Below are 22,480 nucleotides of genomic sequence, written 5' to 3'. Positions count from 1 at the left end.
AGGATGATATGATAATATCAAGGACATGTTTGAAATAGCATCTAGGTTAGTTGGGGCTTTTTGCACAATTAGGTGATGGGGAGCACTATTTGCCATCATTATAAACCATAGGTATATAGATGTTGTATGGGTGTTAATGTGAGGATAACTTTCCCAGGCAAGGATGCATTTGTTTGGGGCCTTGGACATGATCTAAGGAGAAACACCATTATCATCCTAGGGTGTAGGAGTGGTTTTGGTTGGTTTAGTAATAATACGAACTATGCACATGTTACAAAACCACCTCCCATTGCCTCTAAGGTGAATGGTTGGCCTAGTGGTGCTCATTGCAAACATCAAGGTTTCTTGTTGGTGGCTAGTGTCCTACTTACTACTGTCTACTACCTAATATTGTGACATTTTGACAGGTCAATGTACCAACAACTAATACATTGCATTAGTGTTGGTTGACCTTGAGGTGTCCTTGATACAGTTAGCCCGAAATTCGATCTCTTGATGGACTATAGTCCCCAACCATGGAGTGAGATTCCTTGAACTCCCTATCTCCATGAGCTAATGGATAATGTAGGATGATATGCTAATATCGAGGACAAGTTTGACATGGCATCTAGGTTAGTTGGGGATTTTTGCACAATTAGGTGATGGGGAGCACTATTTTCCATCATTATAAACCATAGGTATACAGATGTTGTATGGGTGTTAATGTGAGGATAATTCTTCCCCACAAGGATGGCTTTGTTTGGGATCTTGGACATCATCTGAGGAGAAACACCATTATCATCCTAGTGCCTACGAGTGGTTTTGGTGGGTTAGTAATAATATAGACTATGCATATGGTACAAGACCACCTCCCAGTGCCTCTAAGGTGAATGATTGGCCTAGTGGTGCTCATCACCAATATCAAAGTTTCTTGTTGGTCATTAGTGTCCTACTTACTCTTGTCTACTACCCAATATTGTGACATTTTTATAGGTCGATGTACAAACAAATAATACATTGAATTAGTGTTGGTTGACTTTGAGGTTTCCTTAATATAGTTAGCCCGAAATTTTACCTCTCGATGGACTATAGTCCCCAACCATCAAGTGAGAGTCCTTGAACCCTGTATCTCCATGAGCTAATGTATAATTTAGGATGATATGCTAATATTGAGGACCTGTTTGACATGGAATCTAGGTTAGTTGGGGATTTTTTGATAATTAGGTGATGGGGAGCACTATTTGCCATCATTATAAACCATAGGTATATAGATGTTGTATGGGTGTTAATGTGAGGATAACTTTTCCCCGAAAGGGTGGCTTTGTTTGGGGCCTTGGACATCATCTTAGGAGAAACACCATTATCATCGTAGGGTGTAGGAGTGGTTTTGGTTTGTTTAGTAATATTACAAACTATGCACATGGTACAAAACCACCTCCGAGTGCGTCTAAGGTGAATGGATGGCCTAGTGGTGCTCATCGCCAACATCAAGGTTTCTTGTTGGTGGCTAGTGTCCTACTTACTAATGTCTACTACCCAATATTGTGACATTTTGATAGGTCAATGTACCAACAACTAATACGTTGCATTAGTGTTGGCTAACATTGAGGTGTCCTTGATACAGTTAGCCTGAAATTTGACCTCTTGATGGACTATGGTCCCCAACCATGGAGTGAGAGTCCTTGAACCCTCTATCTCCATGAGCTAATGGATAATGTAGGATGATATGCTAATATTGAGGACAAGTTTGACATGGCATCTAGGTTAGTTGGGTCTTTTTGCACAATTAGGTGATGGGGAGCACTATTTGCCATCATTATAAACCATAGGTATATAGATGTTGTATGGGTGTTAATGTGAGGATAATTTTTACCCTCAAGGATGGCTTTGTTTGGGGCCTTGGACATCATCTAAGGAGAAACATCATTATCATGCTAGGGCGTAGGAGTGGTTTTGGTTGGTTTAGTAATAATACAAACTATGCACATGGTACAAAACCACCTCCCAGTGCATCTAAGGTGAATGTTTGGCCTAGTGGTGCTTATCGCCAACATCAAGGTTCCTTATTGTTCGCTAGTGTCCTACTTACTAATGTCTACTACCCAATATTATGACATTTTGATAGGTCACTGTACCTACAAGTAATACACTGAATTAGTGTTGGTTGACCTTGAGGTGTCCTTAATACAGTTAGCCCGAAATTTGACCTCTCGATGGACTATAGTCCCCAACCATGGAGTGAGAGTCCTTGAACCCTCTATCTCCATGAGCTAATGGATAATGTAGGATGATATGCTAATATTGAGGACATGTTTGACATGGAATCTAGGTTATTTGGGGATTTTTGCACAATTAGGTGATGGGGAGCACTATTTGCCATCATTATAAACCATAGGTATATAGATGTTGTATGGGTGTTAATGTGAGGATAATTTTTCCCCACAAGGATGGCTTTTTTTGGGGCCTTGGAAATCATCTAAGGAGAAACACCATTATCATCCTAGGGCATACAAGTGGTTTTGGTTGGTTTAGTAATAAACCCAACATGACTTCCTAAGGATAGTAAATCCTCCTTACTACCGCTACGTGGTGATCGAGGAAACAAGATCTTGGTTTTTATTGCTTTTTCGAGGTAAAGCATTCCTCCACTCAAGGAGTTTTCCTCCTCTCAAGGAGTTTTCCTCCTATCCACTTGTACAAACAATAGGCTTGAGTAGCACAATAGGATAAGAAGAAAATAATTGGAAAACATGTGAATAATACGAGAGGTTTAGATTCCAAGCATTTTTTGTAACTTTGTCATGTACAAACAACATGTTTGTTAATAAAAGTGATATTTCATTTCAACACTTAGTTTAGCTTTCTTCTAAGGTTTTTAAGTTTCCTTGTGTTAAGACCCATTGACTTAGGTGGTCAATATCCATCGTGTATCATTTATGTTCACACATTTGTTTATGAGCAACTTTTTCTTGCAGCTTATCTTAACATTTGTTGATGATAGTTGTAACACTATTACATTAGTTATATAGAATTTTTACTTTGAATTTAGTTCATTTCCATTACTATTTTTAATTTTTTGTTCATTATGTATTATTCATTTTTTCTTACACTCTACTCTATTTTACAACTACAAGAAACACTACAACCTTGAATTTTGTTAGATTAACCGTACCACAAGTTGTTTTGATGCATTGGATATGTGCACTTTTCAGTTTTCCAACTTCTCCTTATCATCATTTCCATCCAATATCACATTTAGCATATTCACCTTCACATTAGACTATTTCTTGTAGAAAAATAAGGACACTTGTAGCAGTTTGCAACCCAACTTCTAAGCTTGCCCAAATTCACACAAAACACATGATAATCTGTGATTCAACAATTTGGGAAACTTTTGAGCAGACAGATAATCAATGATCCGTGTGCTTTGATAATCCGTGATCCATGTGATTTGAGGAGCATATGCACACATTATGTACAATATGGTCGGGGAGTATCCTGTAGGATTAACAGGTGAGGTGCTTCTGTCAACAACCCTTCCAGACCGCCAAGACAAGTTTATAAGCTCTCTATTTACTACCATTTTTTTTTCTGTGAGGCTGATCTTCCATATTTTTTTCCTAAAAAAGGTATGTGTTTTGGCTTTCTATTTTTTTTATTAGAACATAGCTCTTTGAATAAATTATTATCATATCCTGCTGCCTGTTCAGATTGTTGGGCCTACCTTTAGATTCTATCTTTTTTATTGTACAAAATTTAAACACATACCCAACCCATTTCCTTGTAAGCTTTACTAAGCATAGGATGATAATATGGGGCATTTTCTTGGATTAGATTCTAGCTTAGTTATTTCCTTTGCTTTTGGGCATATGTAAAGTTAAGTGCATTTTAATGGAATTTGATTGCTTGTTTCTTTGTGTTAAGATATTTGCAAATTTCCTTGCTGACACTCTGACATCAATGTAAGTTCATTCATATGGCAGCAATAGGATGCTCATCAAACTGAGTCAAACATGGTCAACCCTTGACCCTATACAATTCCCAAAAACAATGATAACTACTTGTTGCACTAGCTATAACCGCTTTATGAGATATGGCATCAACATTCAATCCTCTTCCTTCACACAGTTACCAATGCATGACTTTGAGGTGCAGCTCCACCATTGTCATGCTTTCAAGTCAATACCTTTGCTGCTATCTATGGCCTATGGTCTAGCCCAGCAGCAAGTCTGGCCTCTGATCTTCAGTCAACAAATAATATTGATGCAGTAGTATAAGTCCTATAAGGAATTGACTCAATCTGAGTGTTCTGATTTGAACTTTGGTCTAGGACAGATTTCATTAATATAATATTACTATAGGTTACCAACCTTATAAATAGTCCTCAGGAATAGTTTCAATCACAATGCTTTCATCATCATGTTGCCACTAAAATACTATGTTGATCCTTCAAGTCTCGATATGTTTTTAGGGCTTCTTCACATCAGTGGATTCGGGTCTCTCATTGATGTGGTTTAGGACCTCATCATAATTTTGAAGCCTTCCTTTATAATGGTATATAGTTCCTCTAGCCAGCCTAGTAGAGCCCTCCTTAACTGTTGGTTAGAACCTCTTTCGACAACGTATAGGTCCTCCTCATAATACAACTGTAGAGACTTCTCCCTTCAATGCGCCCAGGCTTCAAAATTGCAACTAAGACATGCTAGTTCTCCTTACTTGAACAACACCTAAAATGCATCCTTTAAGACTATGTGTTGAGTCTCTTTCTTATTGTGGATTAGGGATTTATTTAGGCTCCCTTTGATTGCATCTTAGCTGTGAATAGAAGACTGTAGCTAGGGATCTTTTGGAGCTTCTTTCGATAGAGTATGGAAGCCTCCTTGTTGTGATAAAGAACCTTCTTTTGGGACAGCGAAGGAGCCTCTCTTCATTGTGATTTAATCCCTTTAGGACAATATATAAGGCTTGTGGCTAGGGCATGTTTGACTATATATATTTGACAAGTATGCAAACTTATCTATACATAATTACAAGTGCGATGAGACTATATGCAATGCTAACTAATTAGAGACTAAACCTAACAGTTATGACACCTTCAACAAGGTCTTTGAGTTGCCATACCATTGTGATAACTGATTCACTGAGATGCCAATGTGCTGAAGTACGGATATCATTACTTTAGTTTGGGATTACAATGATGTCACTGTCCTGAATAGAAAGCCAAACCAAAATATATAGTGACAAAAATATTCAGAAGAAACCAGACATTGGATATGGAGAATCCATACATCAAATAATGTCAAATGTAGGGATGACAAACCATAGTACCGAAATCACTATTGTAAAGTAGAGAATACCGAAAATTCATGGTAGATATACATTGCAATTATAGATCCTAGGGGTAAGCAAAATAAGTAGTAGATGGCAGTCTGGTCCATAGATATTTAGTCTATAATCTTCAATGAGAATGATTCCAACGAATCTCTTCAAACTCAATAGAATATCCAATGTGATCTTTGTTGATCCAGAACACCAATAATACCCCTAAAAAGTGGTTTCTCATTCAAAAATTGAACACACAGTGAATGGAATTAGAAAGATGGAACGTGATTGTTTTATAGTGGTCCACTATAAGTAACATCTTAGAGTATGTTTATGAAATATAATGCCTAGAAATTGATACACAGACACAACACAACACTTCGTAACGGTGTTTGTATCACCATCAAACCCTAAACCCCATAAACTGAGTGGTCATAGTAGCCATATCTTGTTTATGACTATGTTGAGAAAATGTCCTCTTAATGGTTCAAGATCATTTTGACCTATATCATTGATCATTCCAGAGTGCACCTTTTCCATGCACCAAAATTGTCCCTCAACATTGACTTCATGTGGATTTGATAGAGGTTTGTTGTCTACATTTCCTTTAAAAATCTAGTGCATGAATGATTTTCCACATGTTCATGGAGAAGAGAACATATTTGCATTTGATGTGGTCCAGATAGAAATGTTTTATTTGGTCAAGCCTGTATTCTTCATCAATGATTTTCATGACATCGTTTTCATTCTCAGCACTGTAGTTGTATATGTCATCGAGGGTTTCATTACAAGTTTAATCAATCTTCTGGGGCTATCCAACTTTGTTATTGTCAACAATAGAGCTATCTATAGGTGGAAATGGATTTTTATGACTGAAAGCTTCAATAAGTGTGTGTTTATAACATAGCCATTGTTTGTCTACCAAGGAATATCCATCACATATGTCAATAGCTTTGTCTTCCAGATGAGTATTGACAATAAAAGGATGAGACTTCCCTATCCCATCTGGCTTGAGGAATAAATTTAGATCGTAGGCATAAAAAATAGCAGGACTGTCGGATTCCATGACATAGGATCTTTTAAGATTGAACTATAAAATTAATTGTTTCTTCACTCATATAATCGTAATGGTCACATTATTGCTTTGCTAGCTTTGAAAAGTATATTGACCTCAAACTCTACGAAACCATGGTTACTTCCCTTTATTTCTTACACGATCATGACCAACATCAAAGTGCAACATGGGGGTTTCATTACTCCTACTCAAACTCAGAATGAGATGTTGAGGTGCCAAGTGTATTACGATGAAAGTCTACAGCTCCCTTACTTTCAATGTCTGTGAAAATAGGATTAGTTTATTGAACTGTATTTTTGTGACCTCAAAAGTGTATTCAGGATTTAAATTATGAGAAAGGAAAGCATGATCTTCATCATGCTTTTCATATGGTTGATCTTTTGGGGTAGAAACATGGTTTCTACCTGCCTAAGACTGCATATGGGTTGTATCAACGATAGAAATATTAAAAAGGTCTTCATTTCCTTTGTTTATCACTTTCTCATGTAGGAAAATAGAGTACATGAATATGGGTTAGTCTGACTCATAACTGTAAAGTTGCTGAGTCTCAATTGTGATTATGTGATCTTGGAAGGTTTTGAGTGTATATAAACTCTTCTCAATGTATGTCCTTTCCTTGCAAGACTTGGAGAGGGGGATATAGAGTCTTCTTATTGGAATGCAGAGGTTGTTTGGCTTTGTATAATTGCTTATTATATATCATATGAAGAAAAAATAGAGTTACAAGAGTACAAGTTTAAATGCCAAGCCTTCTTCTACGTATGTTTTGGAGAACACATATCACCTAATCATTCTAAACAACAAAACCCAATAGCCAAAGTCATTCCTATACCTCTTTAATTTTTCTTCTTTCCAAATAGGCTAAATGATCCTAAATTCAAAGGCAAAGTACCAGCCTTCTCTTCATGCAATCTCAAAACAACTCTGAGGTCCAACCCACCTTCATTGGATGAACAGAAAGGTATTAGCACATCTATTTAGGGTGCACCTTTATGTGCATTTGTGGCTTCTTCAACACAAACGTACAACAGAGAGATGATTTGGTTTTGTGCTTGTGCTGAGGTGAGAAATGGAATTTTATGAACAATGCTGCTCAGTGTTCCTTGAACAAAGTTTATATTGTTATAATCCTTGTTGGCATGTGAATGGTTGTTAGACCTTGTATATTCTCATGATGTAGGTATATTGATTAAGTTAGTGAAACTGCCACCTCCCTGCTAACATATTTCATAACCAAAATGTCAAATGATATAAAAAAAAGGTTGATCAAGGTTGCAATGAATGAAATCCAGTGTTTTTTCTAAGGCAAAAGTCGTGCTTCTTTCAATTCAAATTTCTAGTGCTACATTTCTCAGGGTACTTCAGGACTTGTGCTCTCTTTCTTCCTCAATTAACAAGGGAAAGGATGATTAGGTACCAATTTATAGATTTCATGATGAAAGTGTCATTATAATCACGAGTCTAAATTTAGTTGTTGAACTTCTATGGCAACAACTGGGTCTCTGCATCAGTAAGATAGAAAAACTAGTCATATTCATTGTCTACTATACCTTGTGTCTTTTGATGCTAATGGGTTTTTACTCCCTCTACCACCTGGCACATAGAAGATCTTGTAATATATTGACGTATTTTTCTAATATGTGAAAAGTTGCAACCTTATTAAATGACACTTACATAGCTAGAATACACTAGTGCTACCTCTAGACAGATAAAATTAGCTGCAAGTTCATCTAATTCCTCAGTGCTCAAGATACTGGCCCATTTTAAGAGATACCTCAACGAGTTAAAACTCAATCCATGGACCATTGAAGAGTTAGATCTAGCATTCAGTATTCTAATGATAATATATGAAATACACCAATCTTATCTATGCATTCATAAGCAACATCTGACAAACACATTTGGAAACTAGCCTTTAGTTTTTACTAGAGATGCATGAAGCATTATATAAACACAATTCAATCTTTTGGGAAGTCCATTCAAATGTGGAACATTACTATGGAAGCCAAGTTAAGCATTGATTTTAGACCTTGCATGCACATTTCATGGATTGTTGTAGTAGTGACATAAAAATAGACTAGGTCAGTTATATCATATATTTCAAAGACAATTTAAGTCAAATAATGAAACTGTCATTTAAGCTATAAACCTAACTAAATGATCCAAACTTGAAACTGTGACCCTTCCCTACAAATTGTATGTGCTACCAATTAATCATAGTTAAATGGTTTTAGATTCAATACGAGAGTAATCTTATGGAGGAGCTATTGGGTTTGGAAAGTCACCATATAACAAAGGTCAGTGGATTAATCTCCTAAAACAAGGTGTTAAAATAGTCTGCCAAGAGGTACATTTTGCATCAGGATATCCCCTAGACTGATATCTTTTTATGAGGAAGAAAAAACATGGAAAATGTTTGGTTAGGTAGGAATACAACTTGTCAATTTGGTCTAGCTTGAGTGATTAAAAGAGAAGGTTGTTAGGCTCTCCACCATTTCAGGGATTGATATAGAGATGAGACAAAAGAGGCTTTCTCTTGAGAATATATGAAATACACCAATCTTATCTATGCATTCATAAGCAACATCTGACAAACACATTTGGCATCTAGCCTTTAGTTTTTACTATAGATGCATGAAGCATTATATAAACACAATGCAATGTTTTGGGAAGTCCATTCAAATGTGGAGAATTAGTATGGAAGCCAAGTTAAGCATTGATTTTAGACCTTGCATGCACATTTCATAGATTGTTGTAGTAGTGACATAAAAATAGATTAGGTCAGTTATATCATATATGTCAAAGATAGTTTAACTCAAAGAGTGAAACAACCATTTAAGCTATAAACCTGACTAAATGGTCCAAACCTGAAACTGTGACCCTTCCTTGCAAATTGTATTTGATACCAATTAATCATAGTTAAATCGTTTTAGATTCAATATGAGAGTAATCTTATGGAGGAGCTATTGGGTTTGGAAAGTCACCACAGAACAAAGGCCAGTGGGTTAATCTCCTAAAGCAAGGTGTTAAAATAGTATGCCGAGAGGTACATTTTGCATCAGGATATCCCCTAGACTAATATCTTTTTATGAGAAAGCAAAAACATGGGAAATGTTTGGTTAGGTAGGAATACAACTTGTCAATTTGGTCTAGCTTTGGTGATTAAAAGAGAAGGCTGTTAGGCTCTCCACCATTTCATGGATTGATATAGAGATGAGACAAAAGAGGATCTCTCTTGAGACTTGACGAGGTCATTCATAACAGTTGTGTGTTGGTGCCTTAACTTAGCCAGAAAATTCAAAAACTCCATTGATGAACAATTTTTTTTACTGAATCTACCTCAGAGTATGCCAGAGTCACTGAATATGACATGCATGTTTTTACCAAGGAGGCCCTAAACTTTTGAACAATGAAACTTTACATTGCTATAGTCAACCTACATGGGGAGAAATGAAACCTTTTTTAATAATATGCTAGCAAAACCTAGACACTGTTGTGTGGTTCTATTGATTTCTTCATGTGGATCTTCCTGGTACAAATGTTCCTTTCCTTGTAAGACCTTCATATGGGTATATAGATTCTTGTCAATGGAATTCATATTTGTTTGGAAAGTTTGTTTATTACATAATCATCTAAAGGAAAACTGATTACATGAATATGGGTTAGGGTGCCTCATAACTATATAGTTACTGAGGCTCAATTGTGATTGTGTGAACTTGGAAGATTTTGAGAGTATATAAACTTTTCATGTATTATGATTTCTTTGGAAATGTTCTCAAGGCAACTGTTCCAAAAATAACAAAAAAAAAATCTTTTATCATTAAACAGAGATTGTTTTCCTTTAGAAATAGAGAGAGATTGTATTTACAATACCTTATTTTCTTTGTGGCATGTAAGGAAATATTGAGAGTAATCTAGAATAGGAAAACTAGTTGGTCAGCTTGTGATAAAGGTGAATAACTACTTGGACACTAACTTTTAAGCCTGCCACATTCTTCTAAGAACATTCGATCTAGAAATTTCGAAGGCTTAAACTACATTGATTATGTCATAGAAGATGGAAGAACCAGAGATGTCATGGATGTGTAACTGTTAACATTATGAGGATGATAACACGTGTGTCTTTCAAGGTACATTATCAATCATAGTGCAAAGAACAAATTTTACCACTAATATAGTTCATCAACGTTAATTTTAGGTATGTTTTATGCTTAGAGCAATTTATTTCAATTTTCATAGTTAGCTCAATAACTTTTCTAGATTAGCAATCACATCAGCATTAAAGTAAATTGCAGATAGAACATAAACATAAATCACAGAAGACAAGCCAAACAAGAGGATACAAGATGTGGTGCTAGCTAGCGATAAAGCCCAATGTGGGGAAACCCTTGATCAATTATTCTTATATGTTCTTCAATAGTTCGACAGAGAGAGAGAGAGAGAGAGAGAGAGAGAGAGAGAGAGAGAGATAGTATGTTTACAAACAAAGTCAACACTTTGACTTATCTAGATGATGAGCCTCATAAACGAGTAATTATATGGGCTCATTTTACTTCCTAACCTAGTCAAATCAACCATTCTCTTAGCTGATTACATGATTTCATCATTATATTTATGCTTATAGAGTGAGTTGAGTTAGTTATGATGCCATGTGGTCTAATATGTGTTTAATGCAGATTATTGATGAATTTTGTGGTCAAAGTCAAGGATCCAGTGGACAAATGGCAGCAATAATTCGAAGTGGAAAAAGGAGAGGACTTATAGGAGGGAATCCCCCTCATTTATTACTCCTCACTTCGAATTCCCCTTCATTCAACTCAGAGTGCAAGCAGTGAAGTCAGGCATTAGCAGGCAGCCGAGCAAGTGGATGGTGACTGATGATTATCTCGAGTTTTGGGAGCCAAGCCTCCATGATTATAAGGAAGCTATTGGTAGCTTCATTTGTATAAGTAGAGAGGCCTATGACCTCACTAGGGTTTAATTTTTTGTTGGATTTTTGCTGCAGTATTGCTTATGTAAACTCAACTCAACTTCGAGCTTATTATCTTGACAGTTCATGTAATCTTGTTATTGTTTTGACAATAAAGATGGAATCCTTTTTGAGTTAGCAATGAGTTACCTCAGAGGGCTAAACCTCTTGGGTTAGGCCCCAATCCAAGTAGCCAAGCTCCTCTTTACTTGTATTTTTATGTTTCATTTTAGTTTGTAGATTAGGTTGTTGTTAGATGTATTTGTTTTATGGTTAAGGATAGGTTGCTTTTGATGATTCAGCAGTTCGCTTCCATTTGTGCTTTCTATAGCAGGTTAAGCAGTGATAGTGAAAAGATCCAAAAGGCTAGAAATAGTGCCTTGGCCTCTCTTCCTCTCTCTGGGACCATGATTTGAGGCAAAGACCCTCTTGCTGCCCCAAAAACACAGATTTTCCTCATTCATAGGATTTCTAGTGTTTGCAGCTTCTTAGTTGGGTAATAGTCTAGCTTTCTTTGCTTCAGAACTTCTCCATCATGCTCACTTCTATATTTACCATAGTCTTCTTCCATGCTTCCTTTCTTGCAGAAGTTATCAAAATTTCCTTTCATAGATCACAATTTAGATTAGTTTGATGCAAAACTCTGTTTTTCTAGATGCACTTATTTCATTGCTTGCTTCATCTCATTGGTTGATTGTCAATTGTCTATGCAGCAGATATCTTCCAAAAATATATCAAGTTATCAGCTATCCCATCCTCCATCTGATCCATGCCCTACAGGTCACCCAAGTCTCCCCTCAATTCTACCTTAGTTTCCTGCATTTTCCATAGAATTCCTTCCTCTCTCCTTGAGAAAATCCAATCATCTTTCTCTCTTCTAATGATTTTTGGCAGAACCTAGGTGCCATAAAACCTCATTCCAACCTTCATCCACCTTTTCTACACACTCTCACACCCTCAAAACATCCAAAACTGCTCTCGGCCTCCTCCTGTAGGAATCCTGTAGAACGTTGTTTTTCCTCCTGTAGATTTTCTGTGTCCTCCTATAGATTTTCCGGTAGGCTTTCTTTTGAAGACTGAGTGTGGGAAAATCCTCCAGAAGGCTACCCGAGACCTCCGAGGACCCATCCACACCATCCTACATCCTCTCAAGTCCAAAAACCACCCTCCAACGCCTCCTATTTGCTGCCACATTCACAAACAAATAAATTACATGCATGACAAATTCACATAAAAATACATAAAAATCCAAAAAGATGTTTTTCACTCATTTGCTTCCAGAAATGACTTAGGTAGATGTTGTTTACTTCCTGAGTGGGTAATGGCATTCTTTTCATGGTTTTCATAGTGCTTTTTGCAAAATTAGGATTAGTGGTTAACTATGATTTCTTGGTTTGCTTTACATTTCAGTGTTCCTTCCTACAAATAGAGTAACATCAGTAGAGTAATCTCTCTTTCTCCTTTCATCACATATAGAAATTCTTCTAGAATCGATAGAAGTTGGCTTGAGCTCCTAGTGATCTTGCACCGGCTAACCAAGTGACAACCTATAATAAGAACTAGTACTTGTGCATACAACACCGTCGCTTCCAAGTTTGTTATGAACTACCGGGTTGATAAGAGTAAAGTAGGTAGCCTAGGAGTTGTAGCATTATTGTTGAAATACTGGTGCTCACCACTTTTTGGTGCCGTTGGTGGGGAATCGTCAGAGTATTCTATGATTACTACTTTCCTCTATTTTCTTCTTGCAATATTCTGCTAATAGTTTATTTCAGCAAAAGTAGACTAGTCCTTTCTTTTCCTTCAATTCTGCATTTCCTTGATTTCCTTTTCAATTCTTCAAATTTCATTTCAATAAGAGTAGACTAGTCATTCTTTTCCTTTAGTTCTACATTTCCTTTCTTTTCTTTTCAATTCTACAAATTTCATTTCAGTTAGTTGCAAATTGTTTTGTTCAGTCAATTTCAGTTTTTTAGGTACTATCAGTGTGGGGAAAAAGAAACAAAAACCAACCAAAAAGATTTCCTTTCATGCCTCATAGGAATAGAGATAATTCAGGAAAAATTTTGCCCAACACCCCCACTACTTCACACAGCGAACCTTCTCTCTTCTTCAGTGGCTGCGATCAAGAAGAACCCTTAGGTGAACAACCGGACATATTTGAAGAACCTATAGGGGCAGAAGAATAATAAAACATTCCTTTGGAGCCAATGGCTGAACACAAAAATGCTAGGGGGAATGGAGAAAGAATAGAAGGTACCTTTCCCATTCGGGAGACCAATGGGGAGACCAAAATGAAGAATATAATCCCTTCTGCCCTACCTCATTTCCATTGTCTGACTACAGAAGATCCTGACACCTTCTTGTTTGAGTTTGTTGTTATTTTTCAAACCTATGACTATGCAGAAGATGGGAAAAAGTTGAAACTATTCCCTTCTACTCTCAAGGATGCAGCATTGCGCTAGTTCATGGGATTTCCTGGCAATAGTATGACAACTTCTGGTCAGGTGCAACAAGCATTTAACGACAAGTATCGAGACTATTGTAGGTCAAAAGATACTAAAGAAGAAATCTTTCGAATGACCATAGGAAGTGATGAGTCCCTGGAGGACTATGAAGAGAGGTTCTAGCTCAGTTACAAAAGGGCCAAGTGTACACTTGACCCTGAGTCTCTGAAGATGATCCTGCTCAGGGGAATTCGGGAAGATTTTTTAGACACCCTCCATCTACTGTTCGGGGAGACATCTACCAATTATCATATGAAGACATAAAGACTATTTTTAGAAACCATTCTAGAGCAGCCAGAAAGAAAGGTAGGGGGAGTCAACCCATAGCCAGTACATCTTCCTCTAACTCATCCATCAAAGGAGAAATTAGAAACATTCTAGAATACTTCAAGAGTGAGATGATGCAGACTCTTGCCATGCAAATGGATACCTTGCATATCAAAAGGAAACACGAGGAAGCAGAGAGGGCTTTATCCATTTTTTTCCCTAGATGCACCAGGAGGCATCCTGGGAATGAATGCCCATTGAACTCTATGGAGGTTTGTTCATCCTATGAAGAAAATCATTCCACAGATAAGTGCCCTTCCTTACCCAGACTTAAAGCTTTATATCAATGGGCTGAGGGGGTCACTGAACAGCTCTATTACATAAACTAAAGAATGCCACATGGACCTAGACCATACCAACAGGGGATGCAAGGGACATCCCAGGCATACTACAACCCCAACCAAGTCACTTCCGTACCTTCTTAGGGTCCCCCTACTCATCCTTCCTGGTCCATGCCTCCTCCTTGGTCCTTCTCATCTCAATATCATGCTCAACCAGTTAACCATTCCTTATAATCCTATTCTTAGCCACCACCTCAATTGAATGCACCTCATCAGGGGTGGAGGCCCCAATACAACTCTTTTCCCACTATTTTGCCTCCACCACCTACCCAACCACAGCCATTACCTCCTGCTCCACCAAAGCAACCCAAAATTCCTACCCAGTTGAATCTGAACCCGAACAACAGACAGGCTCAACAGGTGTATAGTGGGGAACAATCATGCCCAACTTATGATGTGGAGATACAGGAAATTAACTTACGATCTGGAAGAGTTCTCCCAGATAGTCAGCCTCCACCTAGGGAGGTTGAGGAAGATAAAGAGGAAAGTGAACCGAAAGTAATTCCACCCTTTCCTGAGAGACTATCCGTGACAGTTCATCCTACCCCAGAAGAAACTAAACTCTTGGGGTAATTGAAACATCTATGTGTGAAGATACCACTTCTCCAAGCCATAAAAGATGTGCCTATCTACAATAGGCTGATCAAAGAGAAGTGCTTTAAGCATCTAGGAAGGCACAAGAGAGATGCCCCAACCATCAATGTCATAGGGCAGTTGTCTGACCTGATGTTGGGGTAGGTAATCTGTCCAAAATATCTAGACCCTGGAAGCCGAGTAGTTGATGTCCACATCAATGGAACCATGATCCCACATACCTTAATTGATATAGGAGCTACCATTAATGTGATGACAAAGGACACAATGCTCAAACTCAACCTCCATGGCTCCTTGAGGAAGACCACAACTATGCTACAGTTAACCGACCGCTCCACCGTGACCCCTGAGGGGATTGTGGAAGATATGATGGTCTCCATTGATTCTTGGGAGTACCTGACTAATTTCTTAGTTCTCCTGCCCAAGGCAAAGCTCACTGGGTATCCTCTCATTCTAGGAAGACCCTGATTGGCTACCGCCAATGCCTACATTAGTTATTGAGTTGGGAACATGACCATAAAGAATGGGCATATGTCTAAGCAGTTAATCATATATTCTCCTGCCCAACCTTTGCTATAACATGATCTACCTCTCTCGTTGGAGGAGGAATATGGGGATGAAGTTTATTCTGCACCACTTTATACATTAGAAATCGCCATGGGAGGAAAACAATAAGATGAGGATGATATGATTGAAAATTTGATTCAAAATCCACCTCCCAGTGGATCGCCTTTATAGGACATAGTAAGAGAAACCCAAAATAACCCCTAAACTGATCTCTATGCGGCCTACTCCACTTCTCTCCGTGTTAAGAATATAGAGTTTGGTCTAGAAAGAACCTTGAAAATCAATCCATCCCTATCTACTTCCCAGGAGAAGGAACTGTGTAGCTTGCAGAGAAAACACCAAGATGCCTTCGCCTGGAGTTATAAGGAGATGAAGGGAGTGCACCCTTTAGTTTGTACTCATCATATATACATCAAGGAAGGCTTCAAGCCAGTCAGGTAGCCTCAAAGGAGGATGAATCCAGCACTTAAAGATATTGTTAAGGAAGAACTGCATAAATTGCTTGATGCAGGGTTCATCTATCCCATCTATGATAGTGAATGGGTGTCTCCTTTGGTGCTAGTGCCAAAGAAAAATGGTAAGTGGAGAATCTGTGTCAACTATCGGAAATTGAACAAAGCCACTAAAATGGACCATTTCCCTTTACCTTTCATAGATCAAGTGTTAGACGGTCTGGCAAGGAAAAGGTTTTTCTTTTTCCTAGATGGGTTCAGCACGTACAATCAGATTCAGATCAGCCTGGAAGACCAAGATAAGACCAATTTCACTTGTCCTTGAGGTACCTTTGCATACTGGGTCCTTCCTTTTGGTTTGTGTAACACTCCATCCACTTTCCAAAGATCGGTACTAAGTATATTTTTTGAATTAGTTCATGATGTAGTAGAGATATACATGGATGACTTTACTCCTTCTGGCTCTGACTTTCAGGAAGCTTTATCTAACCTAGGAAAAGTTCTAGACAAGTGTGTTGAGATGAACCTATCCCTCAGTCCAGAAAAATGTGAATTTTTTATGACTGAAGGGATCATGCTAGCTCATGCAATATCTGAACAAGGATTGCAGGTGGACGCCAACAAAATTGCCATCATCCAACGAGTCCCACCTACTCAAAAGGAGAGAGATGTCAGAAGTTTCCTAGGCTTAGCTAGGTATTACCGGAGATTCATTAAAGATTTTAGCAAACTAGCCTCTCCGTTGTTTGGTATTTTAGGTAAAGATGTCGAATTTATATGGTCGGAAAACTGTCAAGAAGCCTTAGATACCTTGAAAAGAAAACTTGTGATTACCCCAATTTTGAGAGGCCCAAACTGGACCCTACCTTTCCACATCCACATAGATGCCTCGAACAAATCAATAGGAGCAGTCTTGGGACAAATTGATGAAAAGTTATCTTATGCCATATACTTTATAAGCAAAAACCTGTCAAAGGCATAGTTAAACTATACGGTGACCGAGAAGGAACTCCTAGTTGTCGTGGATTATTTAAACAAATTCAGACATTATATCACAGGCTATAAAACCTTTGTGCACAACGATCATGCTACAATTAGATATTTAATGAAAAAACCAGATGTAAATGCTTGCATTATTAGATGGTTGCTTTTACTGTAGTAGTTTGATTTGACCATTGTTGATAAGCCTAGTAAAGAAAATGTTGTTGCTGACTTTTTGTCTAGAGCAAATTTTCCTACAGGTGAAGAAGGAATGGTGGCTGACCGAATGCCAGATGAACACCTGTTTTCTATCTCAATACTCTCTCCATGGTTTGTTGATATAGCAAACTACTTAGTTTCAACACAGTTTCCACCACATTTGTCCTCAAAAGAGAAGAGAAAGATAGTGAGGAACAACACCCATTTCACTTGGATTTGGGGCAATCTCTTTAAAATTGGTCCAGATCAGATCTTGAGAAGATGTGTCAGGGAGGAGGAAGTCTTTGACATCCTCCTGACCTGTCATGATGGGCCTTGTGGAGGTCATTTTGCAGCAAAAGGAACTGCCTTCAAAATACTGCAAACAGACTACTATTGGCCCACTCTTCATCAGGATGTGAGGAGATATACTAGCCAGTGTGAAAGGATGGGGAAACCTACTCCAAAGGATGAAATTCCCATGCAACTTCAAGTGACCTTTGAGCCATTTGAGAAGTGGGGCATGGACTTTGTGGGGCCTATCAGCCCTCCTTCAAAACAAAAGCAATACATCATTGTGTGCACCAACTACCTGACAAAGTGGGCAGAGACAAAAGCAATTAAAGCAAAGACAAAGGAAAAGGTAGCTGAATTTTTTAGAGAGAACATATTCTACAAGTTCAGGTATCCAAGAGAGTTGGTCACAGATCAAGGTAGACAGTTCACTTCTAATTTGATTGAAGACCTGCTCACACATCATAGAATCAAGCACATGACTTCCACCCCTTACCATCCACAAGACAATGGGCATGTGGAGGTCACTAATATAGCATTGGAAGGGATCCTAACCAAGGTAGTGAGCAACAGTAGAAAAGACTAGGTGGACAGATTAGTTGAGGCCACTTGAGCCTACAAGACAACATGGAAGACCACTACAGGGTTCACACCCTATGAGCTAGTCTATGGGAAGAAGGCATTGCTGTCAATAGAATTTGAATTCAATACCCTAAGGATGGTAGCTCAACTGGAGCTAGACCTTAGCCATGCATAGAAATAAATATTACTCCAACTCAATGGATTGGATGAACACTAAATGCAAGTCCTTGTCCATACAGAGGTAGTTCAACTTTAGAGAAAGATATGGCATGACAAAAACATAAAGGAGAAGTAATTCCAAGAGGGAGATTGGGAACTACTCTATGATTCAAGATACAAAGATTTCAAGGGAAAGCTAAGGACAAGATGTCTGGGACCCTACACTGTGGAGAAATGCAATGAAAATGGTTCAGTTCTGATCAGAATCACTGATGATGAAGCCATCCCCATGCTTGTCAATGGATAACTGTTGAAATTCTACAAGAAACACCTCTCCAAGCAAGATTTCGTTGAAGTTTTGAATAAAAAAGTGATGGTAGTGGAGCATGTCTTAGCCTCCACTTCACCCACTCACTGAAGAAAAAGGAAAAAACAATAAAAAAATGACTCAAGTGAAAACCTCCATGAGGCACTTGAGTCCCATCAATGGGTTGAAAACCTCTCCTGAGGCGGCCCAAGTGATGTTAAAAAAAAAGAGAAGAAAGAAAATAAGATCCATGGGTGAAAAACTCCCTTCGAGGTGCCCACGGTAGGTAGCTAGGGTGAAAACCTCCATGAGGCACCCTGGTTGTTTTCAAATAAAAAAATTAAAAAAAAAAAGAGGAAAAAGAAAAAGAAAGATGAATTTTCAGTTGCATTGCAGGTTTGCAGGAGGACTACAGGATGCAGTAGAAGGTGCCAAGGGAGCCCTGAAACTAATACCAACACCTATCCTACCTTCCCACACCTTCCTCCATCATTCTTAGTGTTCTTTTCACCTCACTGTGCTTCTTTTTCAAAAACTGTGTTTTCTACAGGAGGCTCATGTAGGAATTATAGAGAGCTAGAAATGGATTTAAAAGGTAGTTTGAGGAACAGGGAAGCCTCATAAAAGATCTATAAATCCTCCTACAATCTTCAAACCTCCTTGCCACCATTTTCAAATCTGCCTCATATCTCAAGCGTCATTCTTCTTCCCGCCCAAGAAAAACACAGAAAAATAGTTTTTTAGAAAAAGAAAAAAACAAAAAATAAGAAAGGGAACAGCACCATCCACCCCACCTGAAGCCTACCTATTACCTCTCCATATCTATCTAAATTTTTGGCATCATCCTCACAGCTCCAAGCACAGAAAAAATCTGAAGTTTCAAAGGGAGAAGCAGCTACAAGAGCTCCTATAGGAATTCCTATAGCAGCTGATCCCATTAAAATCTAGCGTCAACAACATGAGAGGGAAAATATGAAGGTTGAAGAAGACACCTGAAGATCAGATAAAGCCAGAGGAGAACCTGCACATGGCACAGCCACACATCAGCAAGCAGACAACATGCAATAAAAGAAACAAAGGCATACAACAGAGAGAGAGAGCCACAACACCTCACAACAAACGCATTCGGATCTCAGGTAACTAACTAACCCGCTCCTCTATTTGCATTTGTAAATTAGAGGGCATGCAATAGCAATGAGATGGTTGAGGTTGAGGTGGCTAGTTAACTTGGCCACCTTCATCTAGTTGACTTCACTCATTCAAAGATGTCACCCACACATGTGCTTAGTCAACTCAAGAGAGATGTCAAGGACAAGTAGTGGAGGCGGTGTGAACTCCGATGAATTCATGAGGGATGATTACAAGGAAAGGGCCATGATGGAAAGGCAGGTGGAGACTAGTGGTCTGAATAGGGCCAATGTACACTTGGCCAGCTCACCCTCCATCACCGGAAAATATCCAAAAAAAGCAATAAGTACTCCTCCCTGAGCACTCTCACCACCTTTTCCTTCATTCTCTCCTCGAAACTCTGCTCCTACTCCCTTCTCGTAACCATCATTCTCCACTGATCTCTCCCATATCCCTGCTCTTGACATTTTTTACAAGAGCACTTATAGGTTCTACACGAGAACCTATAGGAATCCTACAGGAGGGCCAATGAGCTGTTTTGGAGATGGAAAAACACAGGTTTTAGCACAATTCTCGGGCTAAAGAGGTAGGTTCTTGGAACACCTCCATTGAACATCAAAATATGCAAGAAATGGTTTAATTTTGAGGAGGAAATAGAACTTTTGGGTGGAGGAATTTCATAAAAAGAATTGCTGCTTATTTCTTAAAAAGGAACATAGTCTCTCTGTTTTTCTTCAAAAAATTGTTCTCTCCATTTCCATAGTTGGTTTTCCAAGGAAGCATAAACAAAATGACAGGAGGTTTTATGAGGAAGGAGCCCACCAACTCCTCCAGGCTCCATGCACATCCCCAAGTAGTGGATATATTCACAAGAGAAAACTACATGAACTTTTCTGAGAAATTCCGAGGGTTTGATGAGGAAATTGCTCAAGAATTTGCCCACTCTTTGGTCCCTCACACCAGAACACATGCCATTGTCACCTTTAGAGGCCTTTCCATGGAGATAACCCCTGAATTTATCAGTAGGGTCACTACCCTTCCCCTTGGGTTGCCTTGGAGTAAGGATGAAAAACCAATTGGCCAGGTTGTCAAGAAAAACTTCTTCCAAAACAATGAAACCCCTATAGAAGATAAAAATGGCATAAGAAAGGATAGCATACAATACCCTTGGGATGAGGTTAGCTATCAAATAATCAAGTATATTTCCTGTGGGGGGAGGTACAACATTGTCTATGGTTACCAATTTAGAATCATTCATGAATTAAGGTATGGCATGGACACTCCACCCCTCAGAAGCTCAACATCTCCTACTTCCTCCTGCAGTCCCTCATTGACTCCAGTACTAAAGTAGAAGCAGGAAATCCAGAGCAGCTAGCTGACCATGGGTTAATCAAAATTTTAGTGGAAGAAGCCCTCCATACATCCACACTCCCTATAGCATGGGAAATCTTCAAAAACATGATAGCTGAAGATGGCATAAAAACACTGACCTATGATATCACACTAGTAGTGAGGAGGAAGAGCAGCAAGGGGGAGAAGGTGAAGCAGCTGGGGGTTAAGAAGAACAAGAAGGGAAGAAGGAAGAAACCAAGATAGAGGAGGAGAAAGATAAAGAAACAGAACAGGAGGAAACAGAGCTAACAGAGACAGAAAAAGAGGCAGAAAAGATAGAAGTGTCCCTTGAGACTCTAGAAAGAGAGGCAGCGGATTCTCTCACTACCCTTAGCACACCAATTAAGCCAAAACAAAAGAGGAAGAGGTAGACCTCAATGTATTTCAGGGCTAGGAAGAGCACAAGAATCAAAACAGGGTAACCCTATCCTTCTTCTAAAGTGCCAATTATTATTGAAGATTCAGCCTCTGCCCAAGGAAAATAATCCCCTTCCAAGGCACCTATCACTTATGAAAGGGGGGCTCCTAGATCTCCCACATGGAAAGAAAAAGTAGAACTATAGGACTCTAAGACAATCCTACAGGAGGCACAGACTGTTCTACAAGAGACCCCATCAAAACTACAGGAGACCCAAAAACTTGAAAAAAGGGTAGAAGGATAGCCGCACGGAAAGGAGGAAGCAACAGAGGCACAAGAAACTGATCCTCAGCCTAATCTTGGCTCTTACTACAATCTTCTTGAGGGGGGAAGAATCATCCCACAAAAATTTGCAATTCCACTATTCTTTGAATTAGAGAAAGAAAGAATAAGGACCCATAGGTGGATGCAAATAGCCAAATCCAAAGGAGTTGAGGATATTGGCCATATGGAGAACAAACATAGAGAAATGGGTAGAGAGTTAAGTGCTGTTAGACACAGGGAAGCAATCACAAGAAGTCACCTTGAAACTAAAAATGAATTGCTAAGAAGAGAGCTGCAAGAGAAAGAGACCCAACTGGCATGCATGGCCAGCTGGTCCATGGAGACATTGCAATGTAGGACACGAACAAAATATTATGGCTTGTATCTTAAGGACCAATGAATACAATTTCAGATAAAGACTTTGGCACAAAGAGGGACAATGCCTTTCCAAGATTATAGGCAGTTTATGGACCTGTGTGACCAAAGCACATCAAAAGATAAGGCAAATATGGCAGAATTCTATCTACATAACATGGCCCTCACATACATGAATGTGTGGGACCCCAATGATAGGCTAGTGGACCTGCAACTAATCGCCATGGCCTCATGGATGAACCATGAAGA

This window comes from Pinus tabuliformis, chromosome 1_2 (assembly GCF_031772625.1).
Source record: "Pinus tabuliformis cultivar Carrire ecotype Pingquan chromosome 1_2, CPIR1, whole genome shotgun sequence".
NCBI lineage: Eukaryota > Viridiplantae > Streptophyta > Pinopsida > Pinales > Pinaceae > Pinus > Pinus tabuliformis.
This window is presented reverse-complemented; position numbering follows the sequence as displayed.